Here is an 18,094-nt window from a genome sequence, read left to right on the forward strand (position 1 = left end):
CACTGCTCAAACCAAGACCCATCTCTCATGGAACACAATGGATTATCACAGAGAGTTTTGGTGACCTGAATCTGCTGACAACTTATTGATGATCTCCAAAGGCCTGATGTGCAAAAATGAGTGAACAATTAACTCTTGTGACCAGTTATATTAGGATCTATGGAAGCAATCACGGAGCTAATGAACTTGGGAGCTGCAGCACTCCATCAGGAGCAGGTAGATTTGTGGGAGGACAGTGCAAAACTCCCACTGATGCATATTGGACACAAATCAAAACTCAGCTTTTAAAGAACAGGACATACCTCCTCATTTTTTTTTTTCCACTTTAAAAGGCTAATTTCAAAATCAAACACGTACATAGCTAGAGCTATACTTTATATAGTCAAATTCACTGCAGTGATTAAGAGAATCTTTTTACTGTCTCTGTGCCCAAATTTCTGATCGATTCCGGTTTTTTCCCCCTTTGAAATTCATTAGTTAAGTGAATAATCTCTTTATGTTCCTTTATTAGTTATAAACTGAGAACCAGGAACCTGTGCTATTTTCCCCTTCTCCTCTGCAGTGTTCTTATTTCAGCAAAGTAAGGTTTGAGCTGGAAACTTTCCCTGAGAAGATTTTCATTTCTCATCTTGTCTGATGCAAAGTAAAGAGTATGCCAAGTGCCACTGACCTTAACTCTCCTGAATCAAAAATATCTGATGTGATATATAGAAAACTTTGATGTGTAGATATGCTAATCAGCAGAGAAATGTCAAATTTGCATACATTTCAAGTGACCCAACAATATTTACCTTAGAGCTAAGTTTCATATTTTTCTGACAATTGCAGCATTGAACAAGTGACTCATTTAGCATATCTAAGCAGCATTATGTCACAGGGATTTACCTCAGAGTTGTTTGAAAGCATCAAAAAGATGAACATCACTGTCTGAAATTAACAACAAGCCTAATTTGATTTGACAAATGATGTTGATTTAGATAGGGTCACTAGCTATTGAAGATGCGGAGGACAAATAGTGCCTTGAAGCCTTGATAAAACTGAATATTTAAACAGTTCATTATGCAAATTTGCCCTCTACCTGTCAGTAGTGACTAAAGTATAGGGTTAGAGTGCTGCAGAGGCTTGGTGCTGAGGAGATGACTACTCTGTGTGTACCTGGATCTGTTTAAAACAACAACTCCGCAGACATTTACAAAGTGGATGTACATCAGCCCATCCTCCCCAGGTTTGCCAGTGACAGAACCAACAAAGGCTTGATTCTGAAAACTTTCAGCATCAGTGCAGAAAACTTCACTTTGCCAAGGGAGCAGGTAAACAGGGACATTTTCCTGTTGCATATTCAAAGACCTGTTCTCCAAACCTTCCTCACAAGATGCACTTTCTGCAAGCCTGGTGGAGCCACCTGCATCACCACTGGTGCTGCTCACATGAGGATGCTGGACAGGAGCCCTGAAGTGTAGGCAGGTGGGAAAAGATTTCCAAAATCACTAAGTCCATCCCTTGGCCAAATACCACCATGCCCACTAAATCATAAGAACTTATGCATAAGGACCTGGGAAACTCAAAGACCCAGGTTATTCACAGCTGTGTACTACACCTACATATAAACCTCCACTATTGCTCCTATCTTGGCCAACTGGTATCCATTAGTAGAAGAAAGAGAAAATCCCATCTGACATAAGACCTTGGGGTTTGAAAAAATACCTTGGGATATCATTGCCCATTCAAAACAGATGGCTTTGGCTCTTTAGGGTCCATTCTAAAAAACTAAACATATTTAAATGCACCAGTTCTGGATGAGAACACATATTGTACCAAAGGAACAAAATGTGTAGCAACTTCGAGTGGATATATAAGTGTTCAGGAATAATTAACAATATTTACAAGTTCCTAATCTGCAGTACTAATAAATCCTTATTTTGAAAGGAAGTGCTGCAGAGTAATTAATCTATACAGCATACAGCAGTAACTCCTTAACATTATTTTCTTGGGTTTGTTTTGTTTTTTGGTTTTTTGGGTTTTTTTTTTCCATTTTTTGCTATGTACATGCACACAAACTATAGTTTTAATATTTTGTATACTTCAATTTACCACCCCACTGTATGGCCACAGGTCAGCAGCTTTTAAGACACTACATAATGTCTGGGTAATGTTACTCTTTACAAGTTAACTTTTTGTAAGACTCTTTCCACCACATTTTTCTCAGAGTTCAGAAAAGCCTATTGTTGTAAGCCAGGCTGAATTCTGGTGCAGTGCATTTAGAGAACTGTATGAAAATGTCAGTTTAAGTATTGGCAAGTAGATTACATTGCAATAGCAGACAGAAGCTATTTAATTAAAGAAGTATGGAGAGCAAGAACAGTACAGAGGGAATATCTGCTCTGATCCCAGGAAAGCCTTGTCTGGGGTGAGCTGTGCCCCCATGGGCCAGGGTGCATCAGGGGAAGGATGCAGTGTGAGCAGAGGGGCTTGGACCAGCCCTGCCCCACAGCCAGAGCTCCTGGCGATGCTGGTGCAGAGGCCAAGCCAGACATGACTCAGGAGCAGCACTGCTCTTGCTCACAGCCCTGTGCATGAATGCAGCATACTCACAAGAAATGGGATTTCTTAGGGCTAAAGAGCCAGGGAAATGTTTATACCACATGTGGTAGACTTGGGCTAAGGTATAGAGCAGCACATTGTGCAGACTTCCCAGCTCAGGAGCTCGTTAGCACCCAGGAATGTAAGCCAAAAGCATCATGAACCTTTTGCATTTTGTGCTTTTTATCATGCAATCTTATTGATTCATTTCCATGTGTTTTGGAGTATTTGTGTTTTCTTTATCCAGGTTTATCCCATCTCCCCCTTGCTGGTCAGACTAATTGGGAGATGGCTGTATTTACCATTTCACCGGATCTGAGAAAACATGCCTTGTGAGCAACCTTGATTTGTTTATAAACTACTCCTCTAACTCTGCTGAGCTTGTAAGTTCTTGGCTAATTGCTCTCATGTCCATGAAATGGGAGAAACCCAAGTCAGAAATACATGGAAACAATTAGGGCAGGAAAAAAAAAAAAAAGGCTTTCCCTGTAAACAGATGTCTGTGCCAAGATACCCTACCTAGAGCAACTGGCACGTGGTATGTTTGCAGATGGATCCACAGTAGGATCTAGCCACTTATATTTAGCATGCAGTGTTATTTGTTTTAGCTTGCCAGTGAGCAGTGGGCAGGAGTTAGAATGGGAAACCATCATTTTTGTGCAGAAGTGCACCAGTACCACCCCAATCACATACTTGAACTCTTAATTATTACAAATGCAGCAGCCATTACAGGAATATCTGCCTTTTTTTCCTCCAAAGTTGTCTTAGAAGAGCATAGGTAAGATGATTTGTAATGTGCTATCTCGTTACATAGTTCGAGATAACATTTTGTTCTTTACAAGTGGAAAAATAAAAAGCAATACAGCAAAGTGTTCCAGCCTGTTTCATTATGTTGGTAATTTCCACTGCATGGATTTACTGTAAACTCTGGTTAGCATGCATGAAGTAATTCAGCAGTCTGAAGGCCAGGAGGGATCATTTGTGCATCTAGTCAGATCCTCCTCCATAAACTGTGTCACAAAATTTCTCTATCTTCATGCACTATCTGTACTCTGCCTTCTTAGTGAGCTAAAATAAAAGAAAATCCTTTTGAAGGTTTGAAGCCTAAAATTATGAGAAAAGCTATTATCGTTTTTCTACATATACTGTTCAAAGGTCAAAATTAGTCACTGTACTTTCTATTTTTTTCCCCATTCAAATGCATTGATTACAAAATCAGAGCTGTCTTTGGACTGGACATAATTTTAAGCTGATGCAGGACTCCTGAAGCAAAAAGTTATTATTTTTTATGAGACGAAAAATCACTTGAAGGGAATGAGAGCACTGAAATGTCAGACAGACATGGTCTTTGGGCTTACATCCAAAAGGAATGGCTACATTTCCATGACTCACAAAGCAGGCATAGATGGTCATATTGACCCTTTCTGCCATAAAATAACCAAAAAGTTTACAAACTAATACCTTGGAGGGGTTCCTTTAGCAAAATCTTGCTAGTGTTTGATTCCTAGCAGTTTACATATGATAACATTAAGGTTTCTTTCCTACAGGAAGGTGTTCCAAACACTGATGATCATCAATATATTTTTGTCTTTATGAAATCATAAGTTAAAATACATTTTCTGGTAAGAGGAGGGGGACTGAAGCAACAGTTTTGATGGAAAAACTAAAAGCCTGGTCATTTATGTATATATTTAGATGCAGAGTTCATTCTCTCTTGTTCTGCTGAACAAGCACCTCTGCAATCTCTGTATGAAAATGAAAAGGCTGCTTTAAAACATCTCAATATTTCTGAGTTATTGCAAATGCCACAATCCAGAAATCAATAATTGAACCAACTTCAAGAGTGCTGATTTTGTTAAGAACCCAATTCTCTTTTTTCCAAGCATTGTTATTCAAATATCATTAAATTAATGACTCAAAGTGACTATGGATTTATTTTTATAAATCATTGTATCTTCAAAGCAGATTAAATGGTTTTGACTCCTCTTTTGCCACGGGACAGATTCTTCAAGTTCTGCTAAATATACCCAGTGTTCCCTAGTGCACATTCTACCATTGAAGTTGTTTCTGAAACATTTCAGGGTGCTTTATGCTGCAGCTGCTCTAATACTTACACCTCCAAGAATAGACAGGATAGGTAAGCAACCACTTATTCAGATTTGAATATCAGAAAAATATGGTCCTTTATTTTTTCTGGAGCTCTCCAGAAAATTAAGTTTTTCTCTAGAGAAATGCCAGTAATGGTAGCAATTGAGTATTTTGTAAGGGATAAAGATCGAAATATATCATCACACTCTGGCTTTATAGCCTCCTTGCTTTGTGAAGCTTTAAAGGTCTGTGATGGCTAGTGAATAAATACAGATAAATAAATAGGTTTTCTCATTAGACTTTATTTCTTCTTACTAGAGGAAATCGAGATGACACATACTTTTTAAATTAAAAAAAAAAAAAAAGAAAAAAAATAAAGGATGTCTCAATTGTGAAAAGAACATGCAACTGACAAATACCAGGAGGGTGAACAGCAAGCAGTGGTCTTCAGAATATTCCTGGAATGAATATCATTCTGGTGACTGGATTTCTGCCAAGACTTTTTATTCTGTTTTAAAAAATGCATAGACTAGTAGAGTCATAAAAGAATGTTTTGTCTCTGGAATATGCTGGAACAAAAGCCAGATATGCTTAGGCTTTGACATGGACATTCATCATGTCCCAAGCTGAATCAGTTATTAATTCTGAAAGTATTATATATGAAATGGGCTGAGTGTCTAACAAGTCTGCCATGTTGTTCAGTTATAACTAAACTGTGGTTGAATTTTGAGAAATATCCTCCTGTATATTAAGTTGTGTGAACTCAACCAAGCAGCCCCTCCAGTCCCAGTCTCCATGGGGACCTCCATCACTTTGCCTTAACAGGGTGAAGCTGAAGCCCAGGATTACTTTCATTGGCATAGAAAGGCTTTCCACACACAGAGCACAAGCTCCACAAAAAATTCATATAAGCTTCTCATTCTGAAATCTTGCTCTGCACTGGCTCCTTCCTGCTGGCCAAATTGACATCTTCCCATGAAGGCTGCTGCAATCAGATTGGAGCAATATCACAAGGGTTCAAGACATCCTCCACCTTTGCAGTTACTCCTCTCTAGCTCTTCAGACCACGTGCAGGGACACACATACAATTATTTCTGCTATTTAATTACACTATTCAGCAAGTTACTGGCTTACCAGTAGCATTATTTTATCTTACAGTGCTTAGAAACCCACTGATGTTTATTGCAATGGTTGTGTGAGCAGCACTGCTGTGAAATTCTGAAGTTTCAGCATCAAGCCACTTCCATTAAATCTGTATTTAAGTGCCATTTCATTTTTCATTGTTATGTTTGTGCTGCATTAAAGAGAAAAGCAGAACTCTCCTCCAGCTGTTCATCAGCACCATTGCTTATCACCAAGAGGAGCTTCTTGGGTGGGGGAAGGCTACAACTATAACTCATGGAGGATACAAGAATCCTTAAGGATATTCACCATACTAACAAAATAATTCAGTATTTTTTAGTCCAAAATGAAGAAAAGTCCTCACATTCAAGTAAAAAACACACTTTTACAGGTTAAATATTTTTAAATGTGGATTCCTGCACTCTAGTTTTCACCATAAATGTATATCCCACAAAAAAAAAATATTCCTAGACAGACAAAAGCTGAATGCTTTCTAAAGCTCTCAACTTAGACTGTCTTCAGACGCTAAAAACAGAAGGGGAAAAAAAACCCAGCCACAAATCAAGTTAAACCTTGATTAAGAGCTGATCAAGAGGCTCTGTTAGGATCTCTCAGAATGTGCTTCTCCATTTTCTAATCAATTTTTTAAAGTGATGGCAATAGCAGTAGCAATAAATATTAATATTAGTGCTGAGCAAAGTCACCACTGGAATCCATTGTACTGTGCACTACAGGAGCAGAGAAGGGACAGTTCATGTGCAGAAAGACTTCCATGTGAAAGCCATCTCTAGGCAAAGGAATTACAAAGCATAGGAACTAAAAAATAGGACTGTGCCCAAGGGTCCTGGCTCCACCATTCTATGGACATGCCAGGATTTGACATGATTTTTTTAACAGTTTTGCTTTGATGACAGTACAAGGCTTCCTGTATTGTTTTTTCTTCCTCACTTGTAGGAAAATCTCCACACCAAAGGAGTGTCCTTCTCCTTCCTCCTGTCCCACTTCCTCCTACCAGAAGTATTTTCTTAGAATGGGAAAAGCTATACATATTAACACTGCTTCAGACTGTGTAACCAGAGGAAAGTGCCTTTTGAACCATGAATTCCTGATACTGAAGATCATCCAGCAGAAAAAGCCTTCAGCTTTACCTCTGACATTCAAAGCTTTTGTTTATTCCACTAAGTGTGCATGTAATTTTTTAACTCAGAGAAATAGAAGACAAATGTTGTCTGATGCCTACCCAAGGAAATAAAGATGATGGGAGAGGATAAAAGGATGTTTGTGCTGTTCTGTGTTAAATTGAAATGAGATTTCTGATATTTCCTCTCAGTTTTAGCACCATGATAGCAATAACATAGCTGGAGCCTCAGTATTTCTCCTCTCTCCAGTTTGGGGCTGTGGCTGCACACAGTCTGTAGCGTTTTAGCTGCTCAAAACAATCTGTAAAAACAGTTTGTCTAAATCCCACTCCTTTTGTGTCCTGCCCCTCACCTGTATGATCAGAAGCTTGTTTTATTTAGCCCATTATATACCAGACCTGTTCAGCAGAGGGGATGCTCTACACGAAGCAGGAGTCCTCACAGAATTTCTGCATAAACTCTGATTTATTGTCAGTATAGGCTGAAATAAGTCACCCTCAAGCCAGATATGAGCAATTACATACAAATAAGAAATACTCTAACCCAGTTAAGTTAAAAATCTCTCTTTATCAAACCAGTGCAAGTTTGCTTCTAGACAAGGCCTACTAAAATTTGCTACGCTGTTTTAAAACTATTTTTTAATACTTTTAGGCAAGCAGCTTATACATCCAGTGTGTGGCTAATATTAATGGCAGAGCTGTAAATCCCTCACAAGGGAGTTTGTGGAAGTGCTGATATGTCCATTACCAGCACAGAAAAGTGCTGCCAGGCTCTTCTGTAATTACAGCTTCTTCAAAGGCAGAGTACATCATTTGGTCTGCAGAGAGAAGCAGCAAAAGCCAACATGAGAAGAGACTGACTGATTTCAGAAGTCCTGCTGCCAAGGGCATGAATACTTTGGTACCCAGACATCCTCACCCAGGTCCCACTGCAGCAGAGAAGGGCAAAGTCCTACCTTCTCCACCACTTTCCTGCTCTTCTTCCTCCTTCATTACACCCACTTGTTCTTTTGCAACCCATGTTTCCCCAACACCCATCAACACAACAGTCATGCCATCCCTCTATATAGCATTTCCATCTGTAACTCTCCGAGTGTTTTGCAAAAGGCAATAAACAAGCTGCTTCCTCCACCCAAGGTCACCCAGAAGGTCAGTGCTGAGCCCAGGAACTGACCCCAACCTCTCAGGACCCGCACCAAGGATGGGACAGGCTGTACCACTCACAGCCACCTGTTAGGGAACACCACAGCCTGAGGAAGAGCTGAGCTCTTACAGGGTGCTTGACACTACTTCTAATCATGTAAAAATAATGAAAACTATTTTCTGTCCATTTGAGGCACTTGCAAATTACCATTCACTGTCATATCTAAGTGCCAAACACTATCAGGCATACTGACAGGCTTTGAAGGCTTCCAAGATGAGGTGGTATTAATACAAGCCTGTTTCACTACAGTACCACAAGAATTATATAGTGGATATTGAAATGTTGGGCTCTGTGAGTATAATTTGGTTCCTTGCAATTGGAAGGAACAGAGCCTTGGAATGGAGCAAGACTGCTGTGACAGGATAATTCAGCTCAGCATCATCACACCCCTCTGGGGTCACCCACAATGAAGATGTTTTGGTCATGTCCCACAGCTCGAGGGCAGTGGTACCCCACAACATCCCCAGGAGTAAGTGGCTGTTCCCAAATAAATATCTGGCTTTCTGCTAACATGAAATTGAGATGATTCTTGGTATTACAGACCAGATAAAAACATTGTGCCTATCTTGACTCTGCACTGCAAATAGCCAAGGAAGAAAAGCTTCCTGCTTCACATGCATGAGAAAATGGTCTCACACACTTCTGGTCACTGCCCATGGTACCAAAGTTCATAAAACTGCATCACAAAATTTCTAATTATGCAGGCAGACATCAAGGGGAAATCAATACCAGAGGATGGGAACCTGGGACCTGCAGTGGCTGTGTTTTCACTGCTGCATGATGGCATCTGAAAAAGAAATTAGGAGGAAAAAAGAAAGATAAGGAGAACCCTTTATTGTGAAAGAAAGTTCCACATTTTGCCATCTTGGCTCTTACTCAGATATGGAATCCCTGTTCATGTAGTGCTGAGTCTTAAGAGGATTCAAGGAGCTTGGACTCATTTTGAGCACATTACACTTGCTTTTGTGCAAGACAACATTTTCCACTTTATTTCAGATATGCCCAGCTATTGTTGGGAGAGAACTACTTTGGACTGGGATACAGGAGTAAAAAATGCTATTTTATTTTCTGATAAGGTCAGCAAAACTCAGGTTATAAATCAGTCAAATTCTTTGCATTTTTTATTGGCTCGTTAGCTGAGCAATTTCAGTGATTCCCTGCTTAAAGGATATGTGATTCTTTCTCTAGCTTGTGACAAAATTCTGCCAGCAAGCAAGCAGAATCAAAAATCTCCTAGACATTGTCAGTTACTGGAAATTTAAACCTGTGACTGGTATGGAGATAAGTCACTACACATCAGAAAGAGTCCTTTATGAAAACTCAATGTGTGTGTGATAGAAGTTAAGGAGAAGCAAATACTTCTCAAAGAACAATGAAAACATAGTTTTGGATTTTTTTCACCAGACTTAAATGATTTTAATGCTTGTTCTCTCTTAAGGCTAAATCTGACCAACGGTTTATTGCCAGCAGAGGCACAAAGGGTGATTAAATTATATAAAATAGGGGAAAATAATCCAAAAATACAGTTACTCAGTGCTTTTCTCCTGCAAAAATAACTGATCAACCATCCTACCTGACTTCATCTCTAACATTTCTAATTCCTTTTCTATTTCAAAGCCATGGATTGGAAGTGATTTTTCCAGCAACATTTGGAGCACCCCATAGGTCTAAAAAGCATAAACCTGCAACCCTACTACAACATGTAGTTGCCTAAAAACATGCAAAGTAGGTAAAAACATCACCAGCACAGTGTAGTTATATAATTACTGTATTTTGGACAAATTACTGAGTACAGGATGAAAGGCAGTGTATCAGCACACTCTCCCACCTAAATCAGATCTTAGTTAGAAATGAAGAATTTTTTTCAGGTTTTAGGGGTTTTTTGTGATTTCCTTTTTTTCCTATCCTTTAATCCAGAGAGCTATCTTCAGACATGGCCATCTAATGCAGACATAGTCAAACTACTATTTTAAGTTACAGAATATCTAATGAAACTAAACAGGACATTGAGCAATTAATTTCTACTCAGTTTGTAGTGGACAGCTCTCTCCAAGATGAGCATCACTGTTTGCACTACTCAACAATTCAGGCAGATTAAGCAAGGATTGAACACACCTCCACACAACCAAAAACTGCTTTTGAGACCATGCTTAAGTCTCAATTGCTCCAATACTACTGTTGGCCGCTTTTATTTTCTGCCAATGAACTTGGGCCAGGAGCTGGAAGCCTGTCAGGTTTTAGAAAGCAGAAGCAAAACATGTCCAGGCTGGGCAGTTGCAATTGATTCTCTTGTGACTCTTCCCAAAGATGACTCACACATTTCAGTTTGTTCATGCTTTGACAGAGCACAGCATGATGAGCAAAATCCTCCTGGTGATCCACGAGCTGACCTGCTGTGTGCTGCTGGTTCTCATTCTCCCAATAAAACCTCCTGTGGGCTGGAGCAGGGCTTTGTGAGGATCACTTCTTTCCCTGCACACCATCACAACACCCAGGCTCAGAACTCAATGCATCTGCTGGCAATGCAACTGGCTGCATGTTCAGGGAATGAGGCTTTAAGCAAGGGGTCACCAGATGGCCATTCCTTGTAGCTTCACTTGACCTTCAGAGAGCACTGCTGTGTCCTACGCCGCGCGGCACCGCGGAGCTCCGAGGCACAGTGTAAGATGCATTAGTAGGTCAAACACTTTCTTGGCTGGAGACCATTGTGGAACTATTTATTATGGCCAATTGGGGCAGATTGCACTGGGCAGGGACGTGCTATAATAAGCACATTAATGCTAAGTGTCACATGCCAAGATCTGACAAAGAGGGGTGAAGAACATCAGTTCATACTTCACTCATCTGTTTTTCCTGGGTAGCTGCACAAGAGGATTAGAGAGCTTCTGTCCATTCTACATCTAACCTGCTGAAAAAGAATCAGAAACCTCAATTTTCCAGGCCAAAACTCACTCCAAATCCACCCAATCTGATTCAGTTGCAGTCAGAAAAAAATCTTGACTGAACTACATAGGGTTAAGCACTGGCCAAAATATCAGCAGAAGCAGGAGGCTTGGGCGCTTTGAAACTCTGTTCAACATATGTCTGAAGGATTTTTGGGACTGCACAAAACTGTAGTAAAAGAAAAGATTGGCAAGGCAGATGTTCGTTGTTTACTGACCCCTGATGAAACCTGCCCTTTCCTTTACCCATTTGAGATGTTCAATAGATACGTTGGTGCTGATTTTTAAACCATGTGCTGCCAAAAATCTGGTGTATTTCTACGTCCCTGAGAGTTTGAAAACAAGAAGTACACTAGACTAGTGTGAAAACACACTTCCTTATGGCAGGTTTATAAGCTGATCACTGGAAACGAATTTCTTGCAAAGTAACATGTTGAAAACCATGACAGGCTCATTGACAACAAGCAAAGCCCTCACATTTCTATCTCAGGAAGAGGGTCAGTTTGCAGAGCAGGCACCAAGCGATTGTTTATTGGAGCTTTTGCAGAAAAAAAAAGGAAATTTTGCCTTCCGGGTATTTATGTGGAAAAAGCTGATACTGTCGCAAACACAAATAACACAAAAACAGGACTGTGAGAACTCCCAAGCACACTCAAGCTTTCCTTTCCACGCCATTTTTCTATATGGCTAACATGGCAACCTTGGAATCTCAGCCAACATGGTAACACTTCCGACTTTGGAAGAGACCAGCACTTTGCTTGATTTTTCCCCACCTGTCAGGCATGTCTTGTCCAAGAATATTTCCCAAGCAGCTGAAGGGATGGAGGTGCAGACATGACAAACACAATAATGAACATACTTTCTAGAGCAGCTTCCTAGAATTGCTGGGGCAGCAGCAAGCAATAACCCTTGGGACTCTCATTCATGGGAAGCCAACACCATGGTGGTCCCAGATGGAGTAACTCAGCATTTCTGAAGTCACAGGCACTATTTCTATCACACATTCACACCCTGCTTTCATAGTCACACTTGTCCTAGCTTTCACTTATATTTCCAGGTCTTGTGAATGCCAGAAAATAATCCCCACACAGGTAGCTTGTAAAGCTGCTGTAAATGGGGCACAGCCTGAGATCTAAAAACCTGCAGAGCAAACTGGTATTAAGTGACATCCCATCAGGGAAACCTCCAATGCATCCTGGAATCAGCCTGCTCATGGGAGTACACATATCAACAGCTCAGGTCTCATGCTACGGGACATGCATGACTCAACTTCAGAACACACCTAAGTGTCTGAGTAGCATATCAAGCTCCACAAAGGACCACCAACATTGTTAAACATTATACACAGTGTTCTAAGTGCTGCATGGTGCAGACAAAGTAGCTTTCTTCGATAATACTAACTAGATTAAATCAACTATCATTCCATACATAATGGAACAACAGAAATTGATGAAGAGTGGGTTTCAAAAGCCAGGGTGGGTTATTATACAACCAACAAACTCTTCAGCAGGAAAAGGTGTTAAACAAAGTTATGGACAAATACAGGGCAAATATGCATGGAATACTGAAGAGCAGAGGAAATGAGATGGTCAGCATCCCTGGAGTAATCTGGCAAAATCATAGGGTGAGAAAGGAAGCGGGAGTTCAGAGAAAGCAATTTGTCAGTCACCATCACTGTTAATACATCTTGCAGTCTTCAGAGGAAGCTCAGATGATGCCCTTTGCCATATTTTTAACAGAATACACATGTCATTAATACTCTGTATTCAATAACATGGATATCACAGACCAATGAGAGGCTTCTTCAGCATGCTGAGGTGACAGGGAGGAGAGGAGCCAGGGGAAGCCTCCACATACAACAGAGCTCAGAGGAAACCCAGTGCAGCAGAGATGACTTTGCACAACAGCAGAGCTGGTTGCTCATTCCTACAAGATTTGCTACTGCATCTTCATCAGCAAACTCTAAACTCGTCTCTTCATGAAAACCAGAGAGAAACTTGGCTTCAGTAGGAATCAAGGACCCTGACTCCATCCTGCGACTTGAAATCACCGTTCTTCAAGAAAAAAATCCTTGCTTGGCCCAGTGTGGCCAGGATCACAACCTCCAGCAAGTTTCTCTTTCCAGAGGGGCAGACTAACAAAGGAAGACTGCAGATACTCCGTGATCCTGAGCACAGACCTTGGAGACACCAAGTGCCTCAGACAAACCTGGCAGAGGGGTGGTTGTCACAGGCAAGGACTCCACCCAAGGCAGCAGACCCACTTCACAATACTGATGAGACAGCAGAATAATGCAGGACAAATTAAATTAAAGAATCTATACCAACAATAATGTTTACAGTAGTCTCACCTCAATATAGCAAGCACAAGCCCCAGCAGGAAATTACTTGGGGGAACAGCAAGAAGCAGCAGGGAGACTTTCCCCCATTCCAATCTCAACAGGTTCATCCCTCAGACAAGCAGGGGAGCTCCCTGGTTTTTACTGGATCAGCAGACAGCTCCAATACCCAGCCCGCTGCTGTCACATGCATGAAGGTTAATTGTAATTACACAAGTGAAGTTTCCTGATGAATGTATCTGGGGATCTGCCATTTGGCTCGTGCTCTTTCTATTTTACAGGTAAAGCTAATGAGTACACAATTAAGCACTTGAGAAACAGATCACTGACAAAGTCCACACCAGGTTCACTGGAGAGTGACATGAGCAAGTTCAGGGAATATTCCCTATTCTCTCATATCATCTTTCCTGCTCTTCAACAAATGTGAAGGAAATAAGCTACCAAACACCTTTAGCTGTTGTTTTCGTGTCATTAATGCATTCCTACTGCCATTTTCAGCTCCTAGTCAATGTCTTTGATAGCTGACACATCGTTTCTATCACATCTTATTTTGCTGAAGGCATTTTCCAACTCCCTTAAGCCTTTCCATTCCCAACGACAGCACATACTTTCGAGCTAATATTAATTTAAATGACCTTTTTTCCCCTAGATCTGCTTTTTGAATTTAATGAGATCCCACAGTTATACCTGTACCTACCAACACCTACAGGGGTTCAGTTCCTTATGGACAGATTTGTACCAGCTGAACTAAGGAATGTAACAAGGAAAGAAGATTTACAGGAAGCCTAAGTTCACATGGGGGCCATGTTCCCACTTCCCCTCCAGGAGCAACCATTAAGTTCAGACTCCCTGTTTATATTTTGGCTTTCTGGCACAGCTGGTGATGGAGAGAAAAGGGAAACTACTGGGCCTGAAACTTCACCCAGTAAACACCTCTTCTTTTCTTAATGAGTTATCCCCAAAACCTGGAAGGTCATACATCCAGCATCAGGGCCAAACATATGGGACTTGTAAGTTCAGTCTCCTAGCTGGAAACCAGGGATCCCACATCCACCTTCTCTTTCAGATTCCAAGCCAGCATGGAACAAGCAATGGACCAAGCCTTCCCACCCCTCCCAGCTCCACCAGCCTTCCTTGGCAGGCTTGCCTCCCACAGCTTGCTTCTCCAACACCTCCCCACCTACAACTCCTATTCCTGCTGGGCTGCAGCCTTTTATAGCAGCTGTTTTTTGATTGGCATTTTTTCACAGATGGGGGAGGCAAATAGGTCCTTCATTAACCCTTTGCAGGTTGCTGCCAAATGTGTGTGGGGGTTATATGTCATTTTTTTTAATGAAGTGCCTTCTGGAATTGAACCCCACTCTCCTTAACTGTGGTTCAGCACATCTAACTAGAAAGTACAAACAATATCTATTCTTAATCTTATTTATTGTCAGCAAATGAGGCAGTGAAGTGGTTGGGTGAAAAGCCAGAATTCTGAACAAACAGTTCCCTTTAGCCAAGATAAAATTTTAAGATTAGCAGACTTTGGAAAACCACGCAAGTATTTTGTCTCCATAGTTCTGTTTGATTTTTATTTTGCTAAATGAAGTCTAGGATAAACAGGAGTGAAGGAAAGAAACAGCTTGCTTCTCCACTTTCTCCTTCCATGTCCAAGGATCCCTAGCCTGTTTGGATCTCTAAGGTAGCACTTAACATCTGTTTGCAGGTACTGCATGCTGGTGGTGTGGGACAGAACTCAGCAGCACATGTGAGCTGCCTGGCTGACTGACCCATGTCTTGGTTTGCTGTCTTTTTGTGTCCTTGCTTTACACACGCTCCTGGCCTCATGCCCCACAGAAGAAATCAATTTGAGAAGGTTTATTAAAATGAAAAGTTCTCTGCCTCACAAAGAGGTTTGTGGAATTTTGCTGTTGGTGAAACATGAGTAAGGTTATAGACAAAAGTTATTAAAAGTGAAATTTACGTGATTTAAACTAGAAGGATCTACAAACAGTATTTGCTCAGTTTTCTTATTTGTACTGTGGTTGTAAGTAGCTAACATATCCTACATCCTCACCACGTCTCAGGCTCAGATACTTTCTTTTCCATTCCTCTCTCAAACGTGAGGAACAAAGCCAGGTGGCAAATAGGATGGGAACAGGACAAGGTATTCTAACTACTGCTTAGGACAGGGAAAGGTGGAGGAGAAATCATCAATAGTGGCTGGAAAAAATTTCCTGTCTCTTCTCAGAACAACAATCTTAGACAATCTGCAACCATGAAAAAAGGCTAATTGCTTTACTTACACCTTGAATGAGCTCTGTGTCTTCTTCTAAAAGGACACTTGCTTTGCACTGATATAATTCAAGTATATTGAACAAGTAGTTCATTCCACCCAGGTTTGGAGAGAAAACACAGAAAAATGCATTGAATAAAATATATTAGATGTCTTCTGCATGATGATATAATACATCAAAAATCTGATTTTAAACTTTTTGACAAGTTGCCCCAGGCTTTATATCAAAATTAGCCTTGTGGTTCTGCTGCTGAAAGGAAGGAGGAGGGGGGACAGCAGAACACCACGCATTAAGGAAATAAGCAACTACTTGAAAAAGGTGTTTGAAGAGTAACCAACCCCAGTACTCCAATGGTTCCAGGGATTTATGTGACGTACGGTGAAAAGGCACAAGCTCAATCTGTCCCCTTTCCAAAGTGGTCAAAGCCTTGCGGTTAACACCATGCCAAGACCAAATGGGAAAGCCCTGCCAGGGCCTAAATATACTGTCCTGGACTTGGTGCCGTGTTGACTCAGCCACATGGAATATGGACAAACTGGAACACAGACAGAGTGAGGCTGTGTTTGCTGATGATGTACTGGCAAATGAACTTTATGTTCATCCACAAGATCCAACAAAGGGGCTTCCTGCACCATGTCATTAAGGAAAACATGCAAGACACCCTTTCCAAATTTCTCCATTAAATGGAATGGGCAGGCTAGAGCTTCCTGCAAGCAAGGACACATGGGATGTGTGTTTGGACAGGCTTCTGAATGGCTGAAGTTTTGCCTTTTCTAGAGTGCATTTAGTGTAAACTCTGTGCACTATCTCATAGGCATATACAAAAATGTCTCTCCTGGGGGTATCCAGAGGTTTTCACTTTAAAGGTGAAATTACACCAGCAGGCTCCAGTGCCAGCATCCTTGATGATCATGGAAAATGCAACAGCTGCACAGAAGAAACCAGCACTCGTTCCCTGTTAATGCTGTTCTTACTTGTGTTTAAAATCCTGCTTGTTTTGATGCCTCATGCAGAATAATAAAAAGAACCACTAAGCTACTGACTCTGTGCAACTCTATAACCACAGCTTAGGGGTTTAGGGAATGAATATTCTTTCAGTTATGACATTGTCTTACACTGATGAACCTTGAATTGGTAGTGTTTTTTTTTAAAATTAAGCTCTGCAGATTGGTAGTGGGAGAAGCACTCACTTCTCCAACAACCTGCACTATAAAGTCTCAAAAAATGGCTTGATTTCCCTCCCTTTATTTCATTTACTGTCCCAATGTAATGTCACATTTCCTGGTTTAATCAGGAATAGAAGAACAAACATCCTGTGAAAGAGCTTGTTCTCTTGAGGCTGCTTTACCTCAGCTTGGTTTATTCAAATGGCTTTGAATAAACACTGGAACAGCCGAGTGCTTTATCCCATCTTAACATTTAACACCCATCTCTAGTAGTGGAGTGGACCATAGTGGAATTAGATCCAAAAAGAATTTATCTGCATTCATGAGTGCCGTGTTCAGTGAAACTTCACATCCATAGACAAAATCCACAAATTGTCACTGTGCCCAGACAAGTTACTTGTCATTATGATGATCTGCAAGGCATCCATAGAAAGAAATCATTTTGACTGAGCTTCGTTCCTCAAGGACAACGCCAAGGTTAATTTATTTGTTTTTCACTTTGAGTTGGGGGTGGACAGTCCCTGGAAGAGTAGCAGTGTTTGCCAAATGCATTTCTGGGAGTATTTGCTCAACAACTACTCTTCTATTCCACACCTTCCCAAACGTCTCCAGGAATGTAGGCTGTGTCCATAAGCTCAGTTCATTCTCAAGGTTTCACTCCATCCAAGTGGTCCCTGGATGAATTGGATGAATTTCTCAGGATTTGCAAAAGTGAAAATGAGCATAACTAAATGTCAGTGATCAGTGACATGAGAAAGAGACTAAGAAATAATAGGTACAATATTAGAGAGAAATGCAAACCATAGAGTTGGGAAACAAAAAACGAGATCAAACACTAGAACTAAAAAAAAACCCATTTTGTTCAGAATGTAGAATCACATTGAAGGAAGAAGAAAGTCCGTCCCCCTTCAAGAACTGCTCTCTGGTATAAAGGCGATATATTTTCTCTTTTTTTTCTTTTTTTTTTTTTTTCTTTTTTTTCTTTTTTTTTTTTTTTTTTGTTATGTGAGGTGGTATCTCGTTGTCTGCATAGTCTGCGTAGAAATTTCTTGAGGTCTCCTCGTCTTTTTCAGGACTGTCTAAGCTTTCAAGATAAAATCTAGAGGTCCATATTGAAATTTAGAGCCTGTTGAGATTTCCAGAACTCTACACCGTATTTCTGTAAGCAACTCTCACTATATTTTCAGTTTAGCTTTCCAGGTTCAGAGACATGGCCATGGGCATATAATAAACAGCC

General features: G+C 40.7%; 1 long non-coding RNA gene across 1 annotated transcript in view; it reads right to left on the bottom strand.

The window, feature by feature from the left end:
* Positions 1-18,094, bottom strand: part of LOC135305427 (uncharacterized) — a 39,652-nt gene that overhangs the window by 3,587 nt on the left and 17,971 nt on the right. The gene's annotated exons all lie outside the window — the stretch shown is intronic.

This window comes from Passer domesticus, chromosome 7 (genome assembly GCF_036417665.1).
Source record: "Passer domesticus isolate bPasDom1 chromosome 7, bPasDom1.hap1, whole genome shotgun sequence".
NCBI lineage: Eukaryota > Metazoa > Chordata > Aves > Passeriformes > Passeridae > Passer > Passer domesticus.